This window comes from Nomia melanderi, chromosome 8 (assembly GCF_051020985.1).
Source record: "Nomia melanderi isolate GNS246 chromosome 8, iyNomMela1, whole genome shotgun sequence".
In the NCBI taxonomy this organism is placed as follows: Eukaryota; Metazoa; Arthropoda; class Insecta; order Hymenoptera; family Halictidae; genus Nomia; species Nomia melanderi.
Window position 1 is genome coordinate 6,644,378 of NC_135006.1, and position 22,637 is coordinate 6,667,014.

General features: G+C 37.9%; 1 protein-coding gene across 7 annotated transcripts in view; it reads left to right on the forward strand.

The window, feature by feature from the left end:
* The window catches only part of LOC116426634 (uncharacterized), a 651,129-nt gene that overhangs the window by 137,431 nt on the left and 491,061 nt on the right, over nucleotides 1-22,637 (forward strand). The window lies entirely within an intron of this gene.

The following is a 22,637-nucleotide window of genomic DNA, read 5'->3' on the forward strand; positions in this document are numbered from 1 at the left end:
GACGCGAACTAGAATTGCAAAGGACTTCGGCTCCTTTGAAGATGCGTGCCGACGGCCCGGTTCTATTCGAGACATGCAGCTCCCAACGCTTTCGCCGACGAAAGACGCATCGAAGTCAAAGACGTCACGTGAGTCCAACGTCGCCCCTTCCCCCTTCAACACGGTTTCCCCTACCCGATCAATATACGCCGCTTTGAGTTCGTTTAAATCGCATAATCCGGAACACCCTCCCCATTTAGTTCAATGTCGGTTTCAAGTATTCCCATGTGAACTTTCGGAACGCTCGGGAAAATAGAAATTCGAGTGCCGTTTAACTGGAATGATGCACAGGATATCGATTATCGTGTCACCATATTTTTGATTTTCAAGGAATTTTAACATTTATTGAGAGATTTTCAGAACAGATTTGGTTGAAATACGAGAAAGTTGAAAAGGAGGTGGGAAAAGGATTCGGAGTAAAGAAGAATAAATTGTTTTTGATAGTAACATCAGTCATAGGTGAGGATTGTAAGTTGTAAATGAAAATAAAGTTATGATAAAAGAGAAAAGTTTTGAATATGTAGAGTGCAATGGTGTCAGTTAATTCTTATTTTTTAATAAAATATGAATCAGAATAAAAAAGTTTATATTTTGGGAATTTTATATCGTAGAGACTGAATTATCGTTATAAAAAAGAAAAGATAGCACAGTTCAGTTTGAGAAAAGATCGACAAAGTTTGAAAGCTAGAAGCAAAACAAGATTTATTTATTATGTAATTGCAATGTTTGGTGTTTTCAACAAAATAATTCTTCTCGAAAAACTGTTTTGCATCACCGGATGAGATAGAGATTTTTTTTGCAGCGAGTACGTTAGTTGTTCTACACCGCACAATAACTTCCGTTGTTTGCAGCGCGCTAGTAAATTAATTAAGCGAGATGATGGTCCCGACGCTGAATGCACAGCCGCGTGTGCGCGAAATATATATAATTCATTTGATTAACAGTGGTCGAGACTTTTCTGTTATCTATCCGCTGGTGAGTAATGGATCTCCAAACGTGACAAACGCTTTCGCGTTTGTAATTTATTACTGTTATTTCAATGAAAAGTCGAAAAAACTGGGGGATCAAGGGAAAAACGGTGATAGAGCGCATGGAAAGTAACGGGCACTATCACGTGTCGCTTCGCGTAACGAGATACGGTGTGATATATTATAAAATTTGGCGGCGTATCAACCATTCCCGTGATGAGGAAAAAAGTCATAGAATTCAACATTAAGTGTCGTACATGTGCACTGTATCAAATGATAAAAACTGGAGTTAATGAAATGGAAATATTAAGTGTTGCGGAAATGCACCCTGTTCCTGATACCATACAGAATGACAATTTTAGTTTAAACTAACATTTAGTTGCATTAAACAATTTTATATTAAATGTATGCAGTAGCATGTCTTTTTCCATCCTAATCTTTCGTAATCACAAATTATCTTATAAGCTTTTATTCAAAATCACTTAATATTATCTAATTAACAGTATATTGGTCGAACTAAAGCAAATAACAGTGCACTAAATGAAGAATTAATTGAAATTAAAAATTCCAATTCATCTTCCTACGTGTTTGACTGACATATAGTACTTCTACTTGCTACAATGCTAATTTAGAATATTTACTTTTCTGGATTTAAATTGTAAATTTATGCTTCAATATTTATTAATTCGCCATAAATTACTTCTATATAATAATATTTTATACCTCGTATTCCTCGCGTCCAGTAAAAATAAAATTTCCCTAAAATATCTCGATAAAAATCCCAATAAAAAAACATTTCATTCAAGCTTTTAATCGAAACCAAACATTTAATCTTCACAGTTACAAAAATATCACTCCTATCAACATTCATTTTCAATAATTGCAGCCATTGACGGCGTATCGATAATTTCATCGCGTCGCGTTTGAAAACTGCAGCCCCAAGAAACTTCCACTCCGCGCGAGTAACATATTGCCCCCATCGATTATACCGACTATATCGCGCACACTTTCGTTGCTCATGCATCACGCGCCGCTGAATAAGCGTAGCGTGCATCGAACGGCCATACGGGCGGATACAAAAAAGCGTAACTGCACGCCGTGGCGCGACGGCGGTACTGGTCGTCGTAAACGAATCGAACGCAGGCGGACTTTGTTCCATGGCCATGCCAGAAACAACCAGAGTGAGCGGAATTTCCAAGCAGTTCACCTAACAGAATGCAAAGGTATCAAACGTGGAACGGCGAGAAAGAAAAGGGCAAGGGCGAGGTTGGGGTCGGAGGGAGAGAAAGGAAAAGGGTCGGTTTCATGAAGAAATTCGTCGAAACCCTGGCTAACAGCGTTAACAACGAAGAGAGCTCGGAATTGTACCGCTCCAAGAGTTAACCGGAATTTCATGCTCATTTTATTTAGCGCCAGACGAAGAAAAAACAGGCTTCAATTAATTTTTACTTTTCTTCCTACATATTTCTTTCCCTGTCCATTTAATTAAGAAAGAGATTTAATTGAGAAATTTCTTCATCTCTGAACATTACATATTTGTTTATTCATGCTACCTTTTATTTAATACAATGCAAAAAAAGTATTTATAGTCACTTTTACTACTAAATGCAACAACCAACAAAGAAAACAACTTTTTACAAATTAATCACATTCTCCCATAAAAATGTAAATTCGCAGATCTCTACAAACCAAGCTACAAAACAGTATTCATAACCGTCACCGAATTATTCGTCTCATAATTTTCCGTCACTTTTCCCATCAACCCTTCCAGAAGCAGCACGAACGAAGATGAGGAAAAGGATTCAGTTAACAAGCAGGTGTTCCACGCGTGCCGGAAACGGAGTCCAGCTTATCGAGTATCAGTTGTCTGAAAAAAGTAGAGGAGAATAAAAGGAAACTGGAAAGAGGGGATAGAAAAAAATGTATTTGCCGTCCCGGTTTGCTCCGGTTAGCAACGCGTGAGCAAAAGCTCTCCAGTAAATCCAGCTTAAAGCAGCTGTGTAAACGTTGACCTATATTACAATCACGGCGACGCCATTGGCGTCCCCTAACCGGCTACAAAGTCTCACTGACTTCTACCCACGTGGCGCGCCAGCCGAACACCCACGCAAATGATAAGTGATCCCGTTCCTTGGGCGAGCCGCGAACGTTCGCCGACTTGTGCGACAAGAACCCTCGTTCCCGGCTCCTCGTTTTGCTCCGATGATCATCCCGCGCGCCAGTTCGGCCGCCCGGAACCTGCCCCCTTTTCACCGACCACTTAATTAGTGTTCGGCACCGACCTCGCCCTCGCACGCTACGTTGCGCGCGTATGCCGAGCCGCCGACGCTTGGACGGACGGGTTTTTTCGCGCCGCGGAACCTCTTTCAGGATACGCCTAAACTGCAGGAAGTTTCTTCTTGGGCCCCGGATACGACCTGGTTTTTTAGTTCTTGAGGGTTGTTTTGTCTTGTTTCTGGGAATTTTTCTGGGAAGTAGTGATACTGATTAAGTTTAGGATTTGGCATGACGATAATGAGGATGGGGTATTTTGATTTGGTTTCTTCGAAACTGATTTGCTGGAAATTACTCGTAGGCTTTAAATACAGCTCACTCGAATTGGTTTTTTAATTATTGAAGGTCTTTCGTGTTTTGTTTTCTGTATTTTCTGTGAGATGACGAGATCTGATAGGATGTGATGATTTTGTTTCGTTCCATTGGGTAGCGATTTGATAATGGATGAATAGATGGATTTCCTTGCACGATCACTTTCTTAAGGATAGAGCTAATAAGACTTCTGACTTGGAGTGCACGCTCCTTTTCGCTTTGTATTAGTGTAGAATAAGTTTAATTGAATTGATTTCTCAATTTTCGAAAGTTTCGTCTTTTGCTTCTGCAATGCATTTCATTATTTCTAACAATTATTTTCAGAAAATATTTTTTAATTCAGATGGATTAATTTAATTGCACGAAAAATATTTTTTCACTAAGACTCATTCATTTTTATAAATCGAGAGTTTATCAATACATATATTTCTATTCTTGTTGCACTTAATACTAGCAATAAATACAAATGGTTTAATTACATAATCATGAACGGCTATACTGGTTATAAACAATGGTATTGTTTCATTAAATATTTATACGTTCTATGGTAATAAGCTACTTTTAATGAATTATAAATGCTCAGGGAAATTGGTACAGTAAACATTGATTAATTCTCCTGTTATGCCTACGGAGCGTTGTCTGACAAATGCCAGACTATTTCACTTCTCCTTTCGCTGTTGCAGTAAACTGCATTGAAATGCTGAACTATGATAATAGTATGGTTCGAAAGATAGAAAAACAAAATTGTATAGTATTAAGTCAATTTATGATTGGTTTGAGCTTGTGAAAGCTCTACAGTAGCAAATGAAAACAATTAGTCAAGAATATTATTGTTTGAACTACATCGCAATTGAATTGATTGATTTGTATGTTCTGTTATAAACTACAAATGTACATTTATTGAAATGCTGGTTCATTTGTAGTTTGAGATGCATATTAATAAATCAATTTATTTAATAATTTCTCGAAAAGTCATTTACACTTTTCAATGACTTTAAAAAGAAATTCGAAATGGTCCATTTTAATCTGGCAGTCTTAGTATTCGATAAAACAAAATTATCTTATTTTATCAAACATGGTATCTAAAAAGTAACTATGGAGTTTGTAGCAATTTATTTTACTATATAATGAATATTGCTTTGTGGAAAATCTCTGAAAATTATTATCTTATCCTGAAAATGATATTCAGCATCCATTTCTCATTGACGAAGAGTCTTCTTACAGAAATGCAAGAAAAAAATGTTATATAATAATAGATAAAGTACATAAAGGTTCACAGTCTGATTATCACCTTTATATATATATATTTACGACTTCATGCCAATATAAAATTTCTTGATACATATCACCAACAAAATTGAATCATTTATCTGTGGAACACGTTGCATATAGGACTCCTTAGTTTTCTCGTTCTTTCCTTCAAGGAAAACGTTAGTTCAATGCACAGTGTTAAGGCCACTTATAGCCCTACCGTTTCGTTCGAGCCCTTAAACCATCGTAGTTTTAGTTTTGCATGCACTTTTTATCTTTTCTAAGACTTATTGTACATTTGGTAGTTTTTTGTAACAATAAGAGCCTTCGTCCCGCTCGCAACTTGCAATCGTCCTTACGGTATTACGAGAAGGGACCGTGGCAGCCATAAATCCCTGAAGCCATAAGGCTCGCGATTCTTGCTGTAGATTCTCCTTGTCTATTGTTCACATCTGGCGTCCAGTCACCAGCATTTTTAACTCTCTAGCCCGTCTGTTAGCATGTGTTATTAAGGCAAAAGTGTTTCTTGCTTTTTACCTGCCACGGTCGACGATTGCAAACGGGACGAATTAGTTATTAACATTAGCAACTTGGAAGACCCAAGAAGGGAGGGGACTGTGTCTCCCTTCCACAACCCTCTAGATCTAAAAGGGCCAACCAGAACGTTTTCACCCCCGCGAAGACGACATTGCGGAGGTGTCGTCGAGGACGATTCTGGGAGGTCCAGTCAGTTGATACACAGAGTTTGATACACACTGTTGATACACACAATTGAATACACATAGTTAGAAACACAAGTTGGAAACACATAGTTAGACAGGTATCAACTCACATAGTACATAGCACAGAGTACGGAGTAGGAAGTAAGGATTACAAAGTATCAAGTAGCAATTTCGATCAAGCGCATAACACTAGAGTCAAAGTCCACTTTACCTCCTACTCATTTCTAAGTTTTGTTCCCGATCTTATCGGGTGGTCCTTCGAGACATACAAGTTTATTAGTCGGCACATCACGTGCAAACGCCTACAAAGCTCGACCGCCATTACGGTAACCACGAGTAACTAACACACAGAGAAAATTGAGTACAGAAAGAAACCAAAATTCAATTGTTTCATTTATCAGAAAAACTATTTCCTTTGACAACACGAAAAACACAACAAGGGAGCCATGGCATATGCATTAATATCGAATATTTTATTTAAACATGTAATTATTATTACAAAAGAAGAGTACTTAGAAATCTGTAAATAATATAAATTTAAGAAACTCACAATTAATTTCTTTGTATAAAACATTTATGGTTTCATTATCCTATCACCCACACGTTAAGATCAACTAGTTCCATATTTTCCCTAACAGGCTGTTTAAGCAAAAAAACCACGAGTCTATCGATTTCGTTCGTTTACGTTCAAAATATCGGCCCATGGAATTTTTCCAATGCACTGCGTAGTTGGGTTAAGTACTAAAAGGGTTAAACAACGGGCCACTCTAGGTAGGAACAATTTCATTCCACGCGCTGTAAATAGAACGAGTAACGGGTATCGCATGTCAAAGAATATTCATTTAGCTCTCTTGTGAAATTACTTCCGAGAGCGAGCGCGTAAAGCAACAAAAAGAAAAATCTAGGAGAAAGGGAAGAGAAAAAAAGGAGAAGGAGTAGCACGCACGGGGGAAAGCGGAGACGCGAGCGCAAAGAAAAATGGTACAGCTGTACAAGTACTTCGCTTTACTCCTCCTCGCTCTGCTATCTACACTCCATGGGTTGAGTGGTAAAAGCGAGGAGACACTTAAAGGATTTACGGGTCTGAGAACTCTAGACCGCTCTTGGATTGACTCGAAAGTACGAACTTGAAACTGAGTGCACGCCCGGAAAACGGCAAACAAAATATTGAAAATAGAAAATGAACGTGGACGAGGGTTATGTCTCTTCCCGGTGGCTCGCTTTAATTTGGCGGATCTGTCGCTGCCAGGCTTTAACGCTAGAAATACTGGACAAATCAAAGTGACCCAATTCGGGTTTCTTCTTTTAAAAGTACTGAATACGCAAGGATGATTTAGAGATATCATTGAGGAGATTGGTTAGTCATCAAATTAATATATTTAGAGTTGGGACATTAAACATTTTTATAGGGAAAAATTTCAAATTTCAAATTTCAAATATTAAACTAATATACTAAATATTTCTAGTAATCAATTATAAAACTGTAATAAACTCACAACTCTCTAAACATTAACGCTGAAATTCCAGATCGTTAAGTGAAATTCACCATTTTTTAGAGATTTACACCTACAGCTATTAGAAAGGAATCAATCTCTCGTTTAATAACTTTCACGCACCAAAATCTGAGTCAAGTAACCACGAAAACGTTCAGAATCATCGCATCATTGTAATGTCTAAATAAATTTCCCGCCGAAATGTCAGAATACGTACCATATCCAAACGTGACATGCGTTCTCCGTGCCCTCGTTCAAATTAATACATTCCCATGTAATTACAGTTCTAAACGATGCGACAGAGCCGCACGGGCATCGGGTTCAACGACGGATGCATTTTTCATTCGCGAGACGCGTTGCGTTCGGTTTATTAAATTTCCATGGGTCCGTGCGTTCAATTTGGTACCGGAAAAAAGAGGAGAGTTACGCGAACGAGATTACACGGGAACGCAAGATGGCGCGCGACGGTACCGGAAATTCGTAATTCAGACATTTACTTCTAAAAGCACGCCCGGGCGAAATTATTTCGACGTCCGCGCTCGCTTTTTCATGTTTGTGAGCTTCCCTGCGTGGTCGTATCGAAGCAGCTCGCGCTACACGCGCGTGGATCGTTCATTCAATTTCATTGAACCGTTTCGTTTGTGTCTCTTCTTTGCGCGCTTTCCCGCGCTTTTCCCTTTCCCGATCATTCTTCGTTTCTGCGAAAATATCCTCCTGGTTTTACCTTCCAATTTTTTTACTCGTACACCATCAACCCTTTGCGGTTCTACGTCGATGCAGAGTCTACATTCTATTTTATTTAAATTTGTATGTACGCGGGATGCGTAGAAATTTTAGGGATTTCCTTGAAAATTACGACGAAGAAAAGGAAAACTAATGGTTGGCGCGGACGATGGATACCACCGTTACTTGCTTAATGGATCTTGTAGGGAACGGATGTTGCGTTCAGATTCGAGAAATAACACTGTTTAACACGATTTTTGTTTTGTAATAACTACTAGGTAATCCTTATAGAGTTCCTTGCCCCAAATACAAATCTGTAAACCAAATTGATGGGTCATGTCCAGTTTTCGAAAAACATGGGTTTTTATAAAAACGGTTGAATTTTTCAGAAAACAAGTGTTACGCGAAAACTAAAAATGATAGGCAGTTAAAATTTATCGTAAAAAATAGAAGAGAGTTGCCCGAATATGTAGCTATAAAAGTTTTGAATAATGCCATTCATTAAATGCTTGTAAATGATGATCAAAGTTTAAACAAGGGTAGATGCGTGTACTTTGTACGTACTTCTGTTACATTTCTACGAAAAGCGGGTTGGCCAGCACGAATTTGCTATGCACCATTGGATTCTGAAGACATTTCTGAGGAGGAACCTCCTCCCCGCAGAAAACGTGAGAGCGATTTTCCTTTCGGACAGATCAAGAAAATCTCCGTCAAGAGCGCGTGCACAGAACTTTAGCGCCACACGGCCATCGCTCGCCGGCCACAGCTATGCAGGGCCGTGACTACGCGCTGTATAGACTTGGACCCCAATCAGTTTTTATATGTATATATAACGTTTAATTGTTTTATAAATTTTCATAATAATTATGAGAAAGCTTTTAGTAGTATAGTATTGACTGATAGTGTCATACCTTCGGCAGCTTAACCACTTTCATTGGTCCTCAAAATGCTATCATCGCACGAGAACATATTGCTTTTTGTAGAATTTCCCACCGTAAGGGACGATGCCAATCTTTTGTTTCTAACAAAAACTAAGACTTTTTGAAACAATGACATTGTATAGCAACCCAGAGAATTTCAAGAGTTGTAAATCATGTGTTGGAAGCAGAAGTTAAAGCATTATATTTCTGAAATGTGTGTTCGTTCTATATAATTAATTAGGTCTATATAGTTCATTATCTACTATCTGATGTAGCATATTCTAAAAACATATATAATTTTTATATGTATTCACCGCATGCAAGTTATTTTAAATAAAAATTATTTGTTTTCACAAAGTGTCTACACAAAGTACGATCAATAATGGATGTTTACTGAAGTATTTTTAAATTAATAATAAAACTATTGAGTATACTCGAATATTCGTTATAGTTCCAGTGAACTTAATTAGGCTTTAAAAACATTTCAGATATTTAATGCTTTCAAGATATTAATAATCGAAAAATAATAATGAGAAACTCTATAACAATTACTTAGTGGTTATTGCAAGACACAAAAAAAGTTAAAATTTGCTCTACAGTGATAATCAAACATATTAAGGGTATCGAATTGCATGTTGTTTCATTTTATATTTAATTTAGTTTTTCATAATCTTCGGTATTTCTGTTTTTCTTATTTTCTTACATGTTTGACAAATTTTTACTGCATATTTATTTATAGATAGAATTTTAATCATACGCATGTTATCAAATAATTAAATTAAAGTGTAGTAAAATCAAAGAAAATTGACTCAACTTCCGCAGTGAAGAACTGAAAATTTTTCGAAACGCAAATCATTGACGCGTGAATATATACGAATGAAATGTTTGCGTGACATGCATCAATAACGTTTATTAGACATGCGAGGAATGTGAATTCGACTGGAGTGCGCGACGCATTGAAAAGTACCGAACGACGACTTGGTCTATTTACAAAATCGGAGAAAAAACTGAGTTACAGTGGCCCCGTAGCGTGTTTACGCAACCCGTGACCTTTTGACGACCAAATTCACCGTTTCGTGCAGCCTGAAAGCTTTCCAGCATTAAATTAAAGCGGCAATTTTTCGAACGGTATATAACGCTTTTGATTATTAATCAGTCGGGATGCTTATCTTTGGGATTGATACACGGTTCAGGTTAATTGGAAAATCTGCGGGCATGGTTGTGGCAATACTCTTTACAAGATACAGAAGGGAGACATAGGCATTTGAATTTCTAAAGTTACTTTCGACCGCCCTTTCAGCATTTTCGTCTTCAGTTTACAGAAAGAGAATAGCCCGGTTGAAATTAGATGAGTACGGTTGGTTATCGGATTAAACGACATCTTTTCAAGCCAAAACTTTAAACTTTACATAGATGACTTGCAAAAGTAAAAGCTTGTGACCCTTATTCTTTCTTCCATTATAGAACACGAGTATCGCAGATGTTTTCAGAGTTCGCGCAATTCTTTTATGTACCTTCACGATTACATTGCGAATCTTCATACTCGTACGAATGTTTGAAACTCGAAGAACTAAATATTAAATATCACGACCAAACGCAGTCGAACCCTGTTTGAAAATATGATTAAATAAAAAATCATTTTAACAAAGGCCTCATTAAAAAAAGCAGGAACAACTTAAGGATTTATTTGATCAATAATAATTTATTTCGTCGCCAACACAAAATTTATCTCCATACAACCGCTCATCACTAACTGCCCTTGCACCTTCCTTTCTTTCTTTTTCGTCGTTCGTTCAAAAACAACACAGCATCGCAGAGCAGTTCCCTCCTCGAATACACAACGCATACAGGCGTGCGCGCACGCACGCACGCACGCACGCACACATTCTTATAATACGCACGTTGCATATTTTCTTACAATTTATGGTACACGCGCAATTCTTGTAAGGAAACATTTTTTGTCTGACATGTGTCTAAGAATAATGACACACGTCGCGAAACAACAAAAAGCTAAAGAAATAATATCAAAATATATTAAAAGTCAGCAAAAGCTTGAATGTAACTTAATTTATCATTTAAAAAATCAGTGTACTTTATAAGCAAGATATAACCGAAATTTCCGGTGATACGGAATTTGTTAGTAACAGCCTTACTGAAGCCCACGCAAAAGCGAACGTTAACAGAATACACAACAAAAACCGTTGTGGTCATTGTACAAAATAATATTTGTTCGGCCCAGCTTTTTACTTGTTGCGCCCGACGGCGAAAAGCAAATGGCGGCATGCTCGGCGTGCGACCGGAAGCGAATTTTCATCCGAATATCGCGCGCGTCATTGCTGATTAAGCGTCTACGCAGACTGCGATAGCAGACGAATTGTTTACGCGTTTTACTCCTGGTCCGGAAGGACGATCAAAAGTTCATTTGCGATAAGCAACGTTTCAGCAGCGGCCACCCCTGCGTTTCTCCCGTCGTCGCATTTTCCCCGTGCCCACGCGCCCCTATCGTCCCCCGCGCGACGACGTCCACCGTAAATGTGACTTTGATCGTTTTACCTTTTGATGTTCATCGTCGATATCTGACAATCTATCCGGTTCTTCCATCCGGTTATCGATTATCGCCCGCGGCGCGGAATGAATACACACTGCTCGATGACGCGCGTTGCGCTCCCTCGGACACGCAATTTGTCGCGTGGCCGGTATTGTCGCGTAAAACGGCGGTAGAAAATACATTACGATATACTAACCCCCCTCTTCGCGCGCGCTTTTACTCTGCTGCGGTGATGGAATGCGAAAGAAAAGGTGATACAGGGTGCTGGGGTGAGGCATACCGAGTGCAATATTCTGTCGAAGGGTCAAAGGGTTGATCAACTTGAAGTCCTTTAGTATGGAGATTCTCGTGCCTAGAGACTGTGTTCTTGGCGTCGAAATTATCGATGCTCGTGTGAATGCTGTTCGTACGCGAACGTTCCTTATTACTTGTTAAGGTATTAACTAATTAACTGTGGAATTTAGTTTGAAAAATTTTTCATTGTGCACGCAATAAAGTCAAGCAATGAAGTATCTGCTCGTTAAACGCAGTGCCAATGCAGCTATAATATATTCTAACGAAAAACTAAAGCAAAACGAAGATGAATTACATGTGTATCTGAAAAGTGACGAATTTATCGTTGAAAAAATTATTATCATTTCGAGTCTATACTCATTAAACGTAGTTAACTAGTTAAGGATATTTCATTCATATGGCGATAGTTAAAGTGGATTATATAATTTAATTCTACTACGATATATTAAAAAAGTTGAATAATATGATACTAACGGTAAGTATAAATGTATTCGCGGCGGTAGAATGTTTTGTACGGCGTTACTAAGTACTCGCGGCGAGAAAAGTGGCGTAGGAATTAAAGGCGTTGAACGCCCGAAATGTATTTTTTGACTGTACGGAGATCCATAGCCTATTTACTCAAAAGCTATGAACGAAAATCACCATGAAGACTGTTAATGAAACAATAATTTTGATTATATGTGTATAATTGTTCCTTGTATAACTTAATATAATACGCGGTCTTCATTATAGAAGACTGGGGAAAGAATAAATGCGCAACAAACAAAATAAACGACTATCAAAATGTATACGCTACTGAGCCCGTAGATGGTGTACAGGCCACGCGAATGCAAATGGATATCCAACAGATACATTGAACAGCTACAGTGCGTTACTGACGTGATCCCAGCGGCCTGTAGCTTATGAGTGTAGAGGGGTAAGGGGATTCGGCCACACGCTCCACCTTAGTTCGCGGCTCGGCCAGTAACAAAGACGTGCCGAAACTAATTCAGCCATTACTATCGGACCGAGCGCCGCGAGTGGACGTTCCCCTTTGCCCCTCTTCATTTTTAATCCGGTGGCTGACTGGGATCATGTCAGTAACACGCTGTACCTGTTAGTGTAGGTAGGATAGAAGTTTAGAGAATTTGCATTAGGCTATGCCGCATCGTCTTGTGTTTTATTGATTCCCCTAGAAGTCATGTAAAAAGTTGGAAATATTTGTCTATTTTTAGTTAACAGCGCGACAACGGGTCTCCTAACGGCGAGATTTTAGGTAGCCTGCTATTGTCACACGACGTAAATAATGTTTCTTATGAATTGTTTAATGAAAAACTAGAGAACTTTTCGAAAATGGCATTAAATAATTATTTGAAGAATGGGGGAGAGATACGACGTTTAAAGAGAAACGTATGTATTGACTTTTTATATTAAAAGTTAGCATGGGTAAACATACTACTTAGAGGACGACTTAATAAATTGAAGTGATATATTTTTAAATGTTTGGGTAAATATGAAGTTGGAAAGGTATTCGTAAAGATTATTTCATTGAAAGAGCCAAGGGGTTATGAAGTTTTGAATATTTGGTGTAGACATTTTAATGCTGTTGTCTTGGTAACTGAATTGTAAATATTTACTCGAACGTAGGTCCGTAGATTTAAAAGATTTTCAAATCTTGATCTCTTTGTATGAAAATTCAATTGCACCGAGCCTATATTCTTAACGTCGAAATTATAAAAACTCGCACAAACGTGGATATCCATAGATCAATTGATACCTAAACCTTAATCGAAATATCATCTGTTTAACAATCACATTCTAATTCCTCAGCGCCATAATTCCTCATCTTTAATTTATACGCGTCCTTATTTTCTCAAGAATATTTTCAAATTCAGGAAACATAAAAGAAGATCGCATTCTTAATAATATTCCAAATATCAAACAAACACGAGAATCAACGCAATATTTTGCACAGTTTCGCTATTGCTAACAAAGCTACCTAAAACAAAGTGTACAAAAAAGCGTTCCGCGCTGAAAAAGCAGATCGCTGAATCGTTCCAGTCACAAATAATATTTTCAAATGCTGGCCGGGAATTCGTCATAGCTTTATCGCGGCTTTGTATCTTTAAATCCAATTACACTGGCGAGCCACGTGCTCGTATATCGATGGCGCGGGTAACATGTCCGTGCCCATCGATCACCACAGATCGATCGTTCGCCAATCAATCCAGCGGCCCGATGAATTCCGTTGATCCATTCATCGGTCGAAACCGGCGCGACGGTGTAACACGCCGCAGCAGTCTACGCGAACGTACGCCCGACACTTCAGCGAATTATATATGCGGGTTATAATAAGCTGCCGGTCCTCGAGATATCGACGAATTATGGCTGCCCTAATGGTTCATAGTGTTTGATGTATAACGCGGTAACCGTGCAGGGCCGAACGTGTTTCCTCCCTTTGCCAGCCGTAAACCCGAATACGTGGGAATCCGTTACCGCGACGTCTTCCACGGCTTGATACATCAACCTGTGTCTCTGTTCGCTGCAATATCGTTTCAAATTTGAGTAATAGGTAATGGATCATGTGTTTTATTTGATGTTTTATTCGTTACTTTCAGAATTAGATATTTAACAAATATGTTGGATTGAGCTTTTACCGTTTGGTGATGAATAGAATGCGGTTCTTCACGCATTTATGGGAAATTTGAAAATGTAAAATTGCAAAGGAACTTAAACATATATAGTTTGCATATGAAAGAAACAAATTTGTGAAAAATCAGTTATTTAGAAAAGTGATTAATCAGCTTAATATAATGTTGTGGAATGATATTATGTAAAGCAAAGTACAATACATAATATTTCGTAAGTTGAACACTCTATTCTAGAACACCTACTTTATTCACACTATATACAGTTTTCTCATAATAATCATTTATATTTTATTTGTTCATTTTATTTCATCTTGGCCTCCAAATATTAAAACCATTTTGAAATTTAGGAGTATATTTTAGTTGTCACTAAAATTTTAATTTAAACAACACATTATAACTACTTTTTACGTACGACGAGTATACTTGTCATAACACAAAACCTTGCTATTTCATCATGACGAGTATACTCGTCAAAAACAACTAACCGGCTAATCAAGCGAACGTCCACAAAGAAAAAACGATCCACACGTAAAATATCCTTCGAATACTCGATCGATCTGGTTACAAAAGTTACTTCCACGGTCTAGAATTATCAAAAATCCTCGGAGCGTTTAAAGCGATCGTAGGATAGTGTTCGACAAACATATACACATACATATTTTTGTTCATTTACTTGTATTAATTTCGTTCGGTCGAACAGCATAAAAATGATTCTGCCCGCGTTTCACGAGGCGCGGCACGAAGATCTCTCCGCTTTTCGTTCGTGTTGCGCGCACGATGTGGTGGTCGTTTAAATATCGTTCTTTGAACATTTGTCCAATAAAAATAATACGCGTTCCCTGCTCCGCCATGCCTCTCTTCCGCTTTAATGTTCTCATTTTAAGCGCGTCGTTCCGCGGCCTTTATGCCGTGCATCCAATACGGAAATTTTGCCCCCCTGTATTCAAAGTAGTGCACTTACACCACCGTACAATTATGAGAGCCGGGGGCTCATGTGTTCCGGAATCGAACAGCAAAATAGCGGGCTCGGTCTACGGAGTCGTGAATTGGCTGATCGAGCGTGGCCCGATAAGAGGGAACGACGTAATGAAACGAAATGCGCGCGCTCCGGCCGATGCCAAAAGTACGTTTTTCAAAGCAAGTAAAAAGCACTACATACCAATAATTCTGATCAAATACTCGTCCCTCTCTGTCCCTTCCTTTCCCTGCGGACTTCTACGGTGAAATTTCGCTTTTCGGAACAGAACGAGGGCCTCCGATTGAATCATAATTCAAATACGACAACCCTCCTGCGTATTGAAACGTCAATTTTCTTTTCTGTGTTTTGTCCTCATCGGAGAATTATTCGTTGGGAGTAATAGATGTAGTAAAATGTATTTTTTCTGATTCCCTTTTGGAATAGTCGAAGTTTTGTTTGAAATAATGGATAGAAGCTTGATCATCGAAGTAATTGCTATTGTTTACGATGTTTTGCCACGTGACATGAATTTTCTTAGACGACTTGAATTCGTCCGTAATTTTTGTACATCTGTATATGAGCGAATTTGTACATGAATACTATTGTATCCGAGTCAACAGTTTAATGCTTATATTAACAAAAATAAAAAACGATTGTTAAATATAAGAAAACGAATTAATTTCGTACAAATGTGAATTTACCAAAGCAACAGTCTTGCAGAGAACAGAAAAAACACAGGAATACAAGTGCAAACATGAATGAAGGAAAGTCATTATTTCCAATCGTTCGAGAAAGGACATTCAATTTCAGTTGAAAACCGCACCAAACTCCGGTTGCCAGCCGCGAGACCGACCGTGAGAAAAAAGCTCGGTGAAAAAGAGACAATCGATAATACTGATTAGTCCGCGCGTACAGGGGGCAATGGCGCTTTAATTAACACGGTACACTAATGAACTATACGATTACGGTCTGTCACTATCGTTCGTTAAACGAACGGCGAAACGCGAGACGAATAATCCGACAATTTTTAGATCGCCGAGTAGAATCGACGATTTTCTACTTCAGCCGCGACTGTCTGCCGGCTTATTGTTGCCGGCCACGGCCGCGTTCGTTCGCATTCCCGGCCCCGGCTGTCAATTACTTTATTCATCGACAAAGCATCGTTCCGCCAATTTGTAGACAAATAATGAAACGCGGGTAACGTTGTCCCAGCGAAAACAATGCACCCGCGAAAGATATAATTAACGGAGGTACTGGTTTAATGCGCGCCGCTTTAAATCAACCCGACGGGCACGCTATTCATATTTGGGAATGATTTGCAATTAACACTGTAGGCTGCCCGCTAATATTATCACCGAACCGATCGTTAATATTTCTATTATTTCTAGCATTGTTAGTATTATTATCGTCCGAGATAACGCGCGCCTCTCATACTCTACCGAACACTGCTGGTAACTATTCACAATTAGTTACTAGTGTGGGATAGTACCGGCAGTTTTTGGGAATTCCCTGTGGTTTAAGTATTATTGGTACTCTCCTTTTAGGCGAAAATGAATTGTAATGTTAACATAATAAAATTACCTACCTTTATTCGGAATAACTAGTACTCAATATTAACTTACAGATCAACGTAAAATTAAATTTCAAATTTCTCGTTGCGAATACTTAACGCTTTATTTACCAGCAATTATTTAGCGATTTTTTGAAGATCAATAATCAACAGCTGACTTTTTAAGTCTGTCTTCAACAGCAGTAGCAATTATAATTATAAATCACTGAATCACTTCGTTTAACATGATACAATGAATTTTTAAAAATTATTATATAAAATAAAATAATGAAACTTCTGTTCGATACAGTGTAGTCATTTAGAAACTTACTAACAGGCTTTCGGCAGATGAAGGGTTAAGACGACATCGCCGAGGAAATTAAAGATATTCAAGACCTTCAAAGCTGTCTATGTACGGACACTGATCATTCTTCCCGTCATCCCATTTTTTGACAGCATGTTAGACGCGAGTATTCCGGAACATCGTTTCCGTCAAAAAAAAGGGGAGAAAAGAAGCAAAAAAGAAACAAGGCGGTCATTCGAAGAAGACGCGCGCGGAACACGTGCTAAATTGACTCGACTCGTTCTCTTGCAATTCCACGAAAGCCGTATCGAATGGTCCCGCTCCGTTGTCGCATCGTCGACGATGACGGCACCTTCTTCTATTTTCGATCGGCGGGTTGCATAACCAGACTCAACGCGGGGAAATAGAATCGGAGTGGGAATAGAGAACGGTCGTAGCACACGCGTGCACGAAATCGCGTGCGTCTGTACCTTCGCGCTCGAGTGTCTTGTATCGAAACACGCCAGACCTCGAATCGATCGAACTTGTTCGATCTTCGGGGGCGATCCTATCAGTATATTCTTCTTGAAGGCTGCGTGCCACGATTGAAAAGTTCTAAACGTAGAATCATTGGTCCCTTGACCTGTGCACTGTGACAACTGTTGGTAGAATCGTTTCTTCGTAATTAGGTGCGGAATTAAAAAGAAACATTGAAACATATTTTATCGAAATTTTATAAAGATAATATTGCAAAAAAATTCATCATAAATTGAAAATTAATCACGAATGTTCATTACAAATGGCCTTTTAGTTTTACTTGAATGCAACGAATTATATATTTATTAAATTCAATTAAAAATTTGTGCTACCACTCCTACAAGGCAAGAATCTTGAGAAAAGAATAGAATATTTTTTATTAAAGATTATTAGTCAGTTATTGTTACAAATAACTTTTCTCGATTTTACCTAAATACTAAGATTCAATGCCAGTCAGTTTAACGGCGTTAGCTTGTAGCCTTCACAAATCAGAGACAAGTGGTCTGGTCTAACATCTTTCCAACAATAATCCACCTCAGTCTACGAACTACATTAACGATTACCAGGACATTGGAAAATGTTGGAAGGACATTAGCGAACGTTGGAAAAGGCTAACAAAAAAACCTCTCATCAATACTTCTAACGCGCATCGATATTCCCTCGTCAGAGAGAAAGATCAACTTTGCAATTCGCCGATCTGGCGAATAGTTAGAAGAGAGTATAACGCGAGTTCACGGCTCTTTGCATAATATAACCGCGTCGCGGAGGTGGGGTGGTTGGCAATAAGGTTCGAGTCTTCGCGTTGATCAAAAGGCCTTCTTTACCGAGAGCATGCCCCGTAGCATATACGTTATCGCGTACAGAAATAACACCCGCGATGCTATTACAGTTCGGCGGATGGGTTGCACACGGGGGTGGCTGGAAACACAACGTAGGATGCACCCGGTGTAATCGAATTTCATGCGATACTTCTGGATGATGCGTTTTTCCGCTCTCCCTCAACTGCGTCACTATCCGCCACAGAAACATTACATGTGTATATATACATACATACATACATATACAGGGTATTTCACACATTGACTACTATGTTACCCGAATTTACATAGACTTAAAAATTAATTTCCTTGCTGACAAATCGAATATCATATATAAGGATAGTACAGCAATTGCTATGAAGAGTATTGACTCTTTAGTTTCTGCTTTGTCAAAACAACTATCTCGACTGTATGTGAGTTTTGACAAGAGTTTATTCGACAATCAACGTGTTAACACAAAAACGTGTTGACACAACCTTCGGTCCGAACTTATTCATTTATACTAGTGAGAACAAGTGCTCTGTGAACAAGTTCTGTCCAAGTTTTTGAAACCCAGGAAAGTAGAAATATTGTAATAGTTATTGTGGGAAATGAACTGTTAGCTTGGTTTATTGTTTGGTAGTACTAAGGTTTGGAATGATAATTGTAATTTTGATAGGTTTGTTAACATATTCCATTCGCGACGGCTAGACGCGAAATATGTGACGAATAATCCAACAAATTAAAGTTTTATTATTTTCTGTAAATACTAATGAGTGTGTTATATATATTTCTATCGAAAACCAATAAACGTACTTTCGGTTAACCCCTTACCTTAAGATTTATTTGTTAATTATGATCGATACAACTACTGTATCGTTACTAATTTATTAGGGAAAGAAAAAGTATTTATGCTTATTCTATGTCTACGTTTACTTAAAAGATTGACGATTGATAATAGAAAAGTGATATTTAATTTATATTTTAAAAAAATTAAATAACATTTAGATTTCTTAAATTCAGTTTAAACTTTCTGTCACGTACGATATTATAGGTCAAAGGGTTAATACTGATATTTCAAGTACCTAGAATGGTATCAGAAACGAACGGTAAATAGAATTCCTCCTTTCATAGCACCTTCCATCTTCTATGAGTCCTTCGAGTATCAAACCCTTTTCTTAAAACACCATGTGCACACAGATATACACTTACATACTACATACGATCCCATCATCCCCATATCTGCGACAACAACGTACCGAGGCACGAAACCGATGGCTTGAATAACCAATTCCTTCGTCGACAGGCCACGGGCAGCCGCGTTGATCGTCCGAAGGACGCGAAGATTTATCGCGACGGGGATCGAAACGGGGATCGAGTGACGTACGAGGGCGAAACCGGGGAATTGTAGCGGTCTTTCCGAAGTTTGATCACGTCGTTCCCCTTCTCTCGTCAGAAATCTTTATATTCACTTAGGCATAAGGGAAAGGAAAGTAGGTTAAATACTGACGGTTGGTAAGGAGCAGTGTGCGTGTTTCATTGGGCATGAGATGAAGATGAATTGTAATTAATAAGGGGAAAACGTGGTCTTTGAGGAGAGTTTGTCTGGTATTGACTTTTAGTTTAAATTGGATGTAGTGTGTTGAGCGTTGTTTTGAATGTGTAGTAGATTAATTTGTGTATTATTTAATACGGGATGAAGTATGAGTTCAGTTAAGTAACAAGTTAATAAGTTAGTTAAGCTGATTAATAAGTATGTGTTAGTTTAGTTAACTTATAAGTTAACATGAGATGTGTTTTTATATTTCATTAAAAGTACTCAAATAATACAAACAATACAATTATACAATATAAATAGTTTCGTATGTATTTTCTATATAACGCGACCTAAATAAGAACTATAGATATAGGCATTACACACATCCTGTTATTAATTACTTCAATAAGAAATTACTTAATTTATTGTTTAATAATCACATAGCATACTTTTCATTCTTAATACAATACCATTTCCTTCTATTTCACTTATATTAATTTTAATATAATAAATAAATTATAACTTCATTAACATTACTATGATAAAATCATAACATTACTAAAATTCCATATTTAGCAAACGTCAAATCAAATTAAATCAAACTTTCAAATCCCAATATCTCAAAAGTCATGTTTTCACCAAAAATTATCTCCAAAGGAACTATGTGCAAAACTACTTCCTTAACTATCAATATGAACCGTACAATACGGTAAACCAAACGTAATAATATTCAATATCATCTCCTGCACTTGAATTATTTCCGTCAGAGTATTAGCCATTGACCAGGGACCAGTTTCTGGCCAGGGAGCGTTAGCTAACGGCGCGTTCGCGAGGCGTCGAAACCGTGAAAGGCGATTTACCGGTGGAAAATGTTACTCGCGGCCGATCGGGCGTAATTCGTTGCGGCGATTCGGTGATTACGATGCCTCTCCTTCCCTCCCACCCTCCCTCTCACTCTTTCTCTCGCTCAAAGCCGGCGGGCTCGCAAACTAGGCGATCGACGGTGGGTGGAGCAGTAATTAATAATACGCGATACAGGGCCGATCGTTATCGGCAAATGCGCGGGAACACACTTTCCGGAAACCGGCCGTACTCGTTGCGACCCACCGAAAACATTTTGAAATATTGTAACGCCCGGCTGATAAATAAATTCGCAGAGAACCGTATTTCAAGTGGGCCGGACACTCCCGTTCGATTGTTACCAGTTTTTTTTACGCAAACGAGAAGTTTGCCGGTTCCTCGACAAAATACGAGTGGCTGAGAATAATAGTCTAACTCTTCTTTCTCACTAGAATTTTTTTAGTGTAATTAAATACTAATGTTACAATGTTGTTAATAATATTAATAATTGTTTTTATTGACGTTAATATTAATAAGTAATATTAATGAATGTCTTTTTAAATAATTCTTTAACCGCATGTTTTCCAAATGTAAACATTCGTGGAAGTCCAACTCGAGACGGATTAAATTAATATTGCATGGTTTATATTGGTACCGATATTATTATTCAACGAAACACAAGAATTAATTTCATTGTAGTTTTAAGAAGAAATTGTTTGAAAAATGTTTGCAAAATTCGATTGTATATATTGTGAAATATAATCTAGGAATCCGAATTATTGAGTTTGTAAATAACCAAATTTTGAAAGATCCAGATCGTAAAAAATACTGACTTAGTTAATCAACGTCCTACTATACTATATCATATAAAACAATGCATAAACTTATGAATGATTCTAATATTTGTTGAAAGACACGGTGAATATTTTTCGAGACAGACGGACGACTGGACGCGCTCGAAGAGGAACGGTTATGTTAATGTGTGCACAACGACGGCGGCGTAGTTACTGATTTGTGAATAATGTTGCGAGACCGATAAAATATGTCGTGCAAGTTTTAAACGTGTCCTGGTTACCGGACCGAGTGATTACTTTTTTTGTATAGCATCATAGGTAATTTTGAACACGAGGGACTTACCTATTTCCCGTGGTGCCATTGATAATTTTGGGTACCGGGGTGATTACTTCCTTTCCCCCTGGGATCATTTGTGTTTGAATTTTGAGGTGATTGCTTTTTTTGCGGCGTCATTGTGATTTTGCATACTGGGGTGATTATTGTTTTCCTGTAGTAACATTGGTAATTTTGGAAACCGAATTGTAAAGACTTCAGTATTTTGGAGTTCAAGTTCTGGTTAGGGTTTGTGTCCTGCAATCAATATAGAGGATATTTCACTAATCTCCTTAGAAGTTTGTATTCATTACAAATAGTTTATATTTAATTACAATTCAATGTAAAACTGGAATCTATTATTTACGTATCGGGTAAATTTTTCTCTTAAACTGTATTCTATAAAAGTTGAAAGTGTAAAAGTTATTTAATGATCAGTTCGCAAATGATTTTTCAAAGGAAAGTTATAATAAAAGTTGATCGACTGTCTGCTACAAACTATCAGAATACAATGCGAATGAATTTTGTAGGACAGTTATTGTCTTTATATATTAGTACAAAAATATTATTTTTACACATGTCCAATTGTTAATAAAGATTGAATATAAATTTTGGGACCGTAATAACAATGTTAATTCTATTTTTCCTTTAATTTTGAGTTTATTCTTTGGAGTGCAAATTGAATTTTTCGTTAATATTCAATATTTTACGCTTACTATCCACAGCTGCGAAAATTGTAAAAGAGGGCGCGGAGCGATAAAGAAATTCGTCACGCGAAAAGCGTACATATTTATAATCCCGGTTGCATTCGATTCTTTCAACATTGGGTGTCGATCCGCGCCGCTGGAACAAGAA